At 34.3% G+C, this 5,646-nt stretch overlaps 1 long non-coding RNA gene across 1 annotated transcript; it reads right to left on the minus strand.

Moving 5' to 3' along the window:
- Nucleotides 1-1,995: 1,995 nt before the first annotated feature.
- LOC114397657 lies at nt 1,996-5,344 on the minus strand. Its single transcript, XR_003663374.1, has 7 exons — nt 4,642-5,344; nt 4,337-4,430; nt 3,654-3,740; nt 3,265-3,467; nt 2,770-2,852; nt 2,527-2,577; nt 1,996-2,152 (listed from the first exon to the last, which is right to left on the minus strand). It is a non-coding gene; the product is annotated as an uncharacterized LOC114397657 (long non-coding RNA).
- Nucleotides 5,345-5,646: the final 302 nt, after the last annotated feature.

Below are 5,646 nucleotides of genomic sequence, written 5' to 3' on the forward strand. Positions count from 1 at the left end.
ATGGTAAAAAATAGGTATGTACCGATAATTTCAGAATGGTAAACACATGATAGTATTTAATTACCTTTTATTTTCCTAATTATTCCTTTGAAGTAGCCCTTCCACCAAAAGATTCCAACTATGATAAAAGGCATAGAGCTGTAACTCCAAATCCAACTCCAACGATTATCTTATGCCTTACATTTTTTTGGTTTGTACAAGGTTTAGAATCTGGAAAAGAAAAAAAAATCATGAGATCTAATTATCTCAAAAGAAAATGGTGCCAAAATATTTAAATTAGCTAGAACTACAATTTTCAAATATTAAGAAGCTTAGTTCTAATGCCGAATAAACTTTCAAATATTAACTATCTGCGCCAAGATGCTTGAATCAAACATGCTGCCCATTTCCTCCATCGCGGAGAATAGAACCTATGGACAAATTAACATTTTGCTGAATCAAGTTAGTTATCTATTTATTTCAATTGAATAAGCAACTTTATGTTATTTAAACGTGCTTGTCTCAATTATTTTTGCTTTAAAAAACATTTTTCTGATTATTCTGATAATTAAATCTTATGTACTTATTCAATAAATGGTTTTTAAAATGTTATTTAGATTTAAACAAATTAATCTAACTGATATTTTTATTGGAATCTTTCGTCCAAATAACCTCATGCTATTCCTTTAATTCAGACAAACAGCTCGCTCTTTGTGCAATATTCAAGATGAATTCTACTAAGGTTGGTCCAATCATATGATTGCTAACTTGTGTTTAACATAAATGCCTATCCAATCTTTGTTAAAATTAATGACTTCGATAGGATGATCAAAGCAAACTACAATCAGAACAAAAGTCGTGGCTAGCTTCATATGACTTGCATGTGTGTCCCTTGTTTCCTAACACTTTTTACAACATAAAAAATATTTATAAGAATATTTCTATATGGTGATATAATATCTTCTTATTAATCATCTTACTGATGAAGTGAGTGTTAAATGCTTGTTATGTTTTTAAAATATTAAAAGCATTTATATATTTTTCATGTAATTTATTTTTTATCCTAAATTTTATTAAATGAGTGGTTTGGTTCAGATGATTTCAATTGCTCGAATCATTTCTTGTACTTTTAAAATTAATGAAATTAAGTTCAACACTTAATTTATTGTTAAATTCTTAGTGGCATGGGTTTTCACTAAAAAAATATGAAGTTTATTAAATGGGCTTGCCCGTAGGAGGGATCAGTGAAAGAACGATGTGCCGTGTTCGCCAAGCTGCTTGTAAGAAACCTGCAGCCCATGTCCTTCATTGCAGGGAATAGAATCTGAACAAACATATATGAATCATTTTTTGTTTTCTTTTTTCTATTTTCTTGCTTAACATGGAATTGACTCTATGATCTTTTACCACAGTCTTAGCAGCACTTGTGATATGCACAAGAGTGACACTATTAAGGATGATTTCTTATCCAATTAATCTGATTTTGTTAAATAAAAACTTTGATGGGGTGATCTAAACAAACTACAATCAGAATCTAAAGTCTAAACAAAAGTCATGGTTTCAGATAATAAGAAGTAGAAAATGCTCATCACACATACACAAGAAATACACATGAGTTACACTATCTCTATGACTAGGGAAGTGTAATTAATGACACCAATATGCAAGAGGGCCCAAATATAGAATAAGTATATATACTTACATGCAGGACAATTGGAGATCTTTGAACATGGAAGAAGCCCCCCCCTCCTCAAGTTCACTCAAATTCTTAAAACAACAGAAAAAGACTTATAACAGAATCATATTCTTCAGTTCATGCAGAATCTATCCAAGATGCTATTTTACAGCAGTTGAACCAGAAGACTTATAACATATTCATTTGCTAGAAAACTTTGGTACATAGTGTGTTGCAGAGGAATAAAAAAATCTATAAACAAGAAAAATTTGTAACCTAATAAAAATAATTTTCTCACAAAACAAATTTAGGAATTCCTATACAGAGAAGCAGAAAGATATATACGTCAACAGCTCATAATACACTTGCATTGGAACAATAAAATATACGTTTTGCAATATTAAAGTTAAATTCACTGAGTAAGAAATATACAGACTGCTTCCATCCATCAAGACTGACTCACGTACATTACCACTTAGCATGTTGCCCGTTAGGAATCTGGAAAGAAAAAAAAAAACAATGGAAAAGGGTTTACTATTACAACATTTTAACTCACAGGCAATAAAAGGGAACACTTTTATTGTTGGTGTAATTTATTTTAAAAGATATAATTGTTGTTGAGAATTAAAATAAAATGTTACACTAATTTATAATAATTAAAGATAAAAATGTTCAGAAGAAAAGATGATACCAAATAGTTATTCCTTTTATAATAGTTATAGATATATAGTGTAATATTTTAAAATAATTAATGGGGTTAATCATTAATGTAATGTACAAAGAGTGTTAGAGCGTATTTTTTTTAAAACACTGAAAGAGTTAGTCTAGAGCGTGTAAAGAAAATTAGGAGCATTGAGAGAAATTTTACAAACCTTGGAAAATTAGGAGCATTGGTAAACAGGGGTGCAATAGTAAATCTCATGCTACAATAAAACAAACAAAAAATGCAGAATTATTGGCCTTAGAAAAGTTAGTGTGGATCGGTGACTCAAAACAGAGAGAGAGAAAGGGATTCACACACTTGCCGCGATGGTGCAAGGGAGACTCCACAGATTCCTGGTTGATATCATATATTTCACTAAAGAGCATGGATTAGACTTAAAAGCCTAACTCACCTTGTGAATAAGACCATCTTCAATAATTGAATTTCTCAACTTCGTGTAGAGTTCATGCAAGACCTCTACTTCACTAACAGTAACTGTGAAGAAAGAAAGAAAGCTTATTTTTGTCAGTTTTGAAACTTAATATTGAGCTCATGAGAATTGCAAATCACGACTTAGAGGTTTCTACAAACAGAAAGATAATATATAAAGCGAAAGCCTACAAGACCCCTTGTCAATCATGTGCTGCAGCAGTAAAACAGAGTTTAGAAACTATCGCTGGCAAATTGCAAGTGCCGCTTTCTATGGTTTATGTTAACTGTGTACATGGGGAAGAATCAAATTTGAATACTTCAATGCTCCAATTGCAAGTTCTAATATTGAGCAACAAAGCCAAAGCCATATTTTTTAATGCAAGTTCAATAGATTATCATTTGTCATAACAACTATCAGTAACTAAATGTAACTAAAAGGACTAAGCCAGAGAATTTAATAGCCATTAATATGCACCTGAAAAGATCTATGTTAAGATCGGACACATCCTCAGTCCACCAATCCTTTGGGATTGAATGATGCTGTTTTCTGGTATAACTGGGCCTGGTGTAGGTGTAGGACCAATTGACCTACACATAATCATCACTGTTATGGAAAAAAAATGCCTTACTTTTGTCGAACAATGCATCATTAAGTTGAGCCTCCAAACTCTGTATATTCTGCAGAAACAAACATTGTGTTGAAGCCAAAGCACAATCTAAATACACAGTACAAATTATATAGAATATAACCTTTAATTCAGTAAAAGAAATTCGAAGAGGGATGAAAGAATACACAAAGATATGGTGTCCTCCTAAAAGATAAACTATGAAAACAGTCAACCAAAAATGCTAGAGTTCATGTACCTTTTGATGTTTAGCTGAGAGCTCAGCTAGTGCCGCTTGCCTTTTTTCTTCAGCAGCCTGAAGCAACCTTCTCATATCTTCCAACATCTGAGTCAACAATTTTGTTCAAGGAACATAGTTATATATAACAACTTTTAAGTGATGTGCTTCCAAATAACAGAAATACACAAGTTTCATGACACAGTTATTACTGCAGACAAAAGTTACAACAATAGGCCTTTAAAATATCATAAAAAGTCATGAAAAATATCTGAGAAGTCATAAAAGGTGTTTGAATCGGAGAGGACAAAAACACATAAAGCAAACACTTAAGTTGGACAAAGAAAGATTTCATTTCTAAAATGTTGTCTTGTCACATTAGAGGATCCCAATGGACTCAGTCCGGAACACCATTTAAAGGAATGAAGTAGACATATTAATATATTTTGGCCTAAAAGTAAATCTGTGATTGAGAAACAAGTTGGCTATAAAATCCACTTTGCTATGTATTAACTAGTCACATGCAAAGCATCAATTGTTTAGTTTACAGCCATAAATAGAGTATGGAGTTAAGTTGTATATGCAAAAATCTGCATGAGACAAACTTATAATCAAACGTCAGCAAGAAAAAACATTAAATAAACATATAAGAGATCCAAATCAAATAAACACTTCAACAATGAAAATAAACAAATCATTTGTACCTGTTCCTTTTCTGCAACTAATTGTTGCAATGCCTCAATAGCACTCTTTTTAGGTTGCAATGAACGCCTTAAATCTTCAATGGTATCTCGAAGACTAGGAAACATAGATTTTTACATCAATAATAACAAATTAGGTAAAGTTAGTTGAAATTTGCTTATACTTGAGACCAAGACACAAGGTTTTTCTTTGTGTATATTCGAGACGAGAAGGAGTATTATAGTATATGTATAACAAACATTCCTAGAGAATAACTAATCAATAAGGCACACTGAACCCAACCTATAAGAAGACAAAAAAACACTACCTCCCATGTGTGCAGTTGAGTGTTTCTTTTCTCCATATTTCATAATTAAAATTTAGGAACAATTGCATTATCAAAATACCGCCACGGCCTCCGCAGTCACTCTCCTCATCGCGGACCACGAAAATCCTCCCGTTCTACAGGCAGCGGAGTCTCGATCGCAGCCACAAACCAAGCCACACAACAGATTCCGACAGAGACGCTACCGTTGGAGTCCTTGACGAAAATGATGGTGTTGCTAGCGACGAGCTTCTTGTGGTTGACAAACTTACTCCAGCCGGTGGTGAAGAGGTGGCGACACGGTGTGCCGTGATAGATGTGGCGGAAGTGCCACTCGACGCCGCGGATGTCGGCGACAGAGAGGAGCTGGACAGGCGGATTGGCGCGGAAGTCCAGCGAAGGGAAGCACGAGTCGGTGCAGAAGTGCAGCACGGAGAAGCCGTCGTCGTTGTTGGCATCGGAGGGAGTGAGGATCTTCGCGAACGAAACGACACCGTTGTTCACGCAGTCCTCATCGTCATCGTCATTTCGAACCTCCTTGGTGTCGTTTTGGAAATGTTGATGTTGTGATTATGACAGGGGAGTGAGGAGGAACTTGGCGAAGACATCGTCGGAGAAAGGATCGACAGGGGACGAAGGGGAGAGAGCAGATGAGAAGGCTGAGGTAATGCGAGGGAGAGGCACGCTTCATGTGACCCTGGGGAAAAAGTAGTAAACCCTAGAATGGAGCTTGGATTTGCACTTTAAATTTGGGAATGAGAATGAAGGCGGTTTTTAAGTAAAACCCGTTGTAGTTTTCATTCCATAAAATTACAGGATTGTTCCAACATACATTCTAGGTTTTTAATAACCGTCTTAGAATGTCAATCGTAAAAAGCTTTTTTTATTTCACTAATTATAAAATTGTCATCGCAATACTTTTTAAGACAGTTCCACATAGAACTGCCTTAGAAACAACGTCATAAAAAATAACATTTGTAGTAGTGATAAATTTTTACTGTCCAAAGT

This window comes from Glycine soja, chromosome 18 (genome assembly GCF_004193775.1).
Source record: "Glycine soja cultivar W05 chromosome 18, ASM419377v2, whole genome shotgun sequence".
Lineage (NCBI taxonomy): Eukaryota > Viridiplantae > Streptophyta > Magnoliopsida > Fabales > Fabaceae > Glycine > Glycine soja.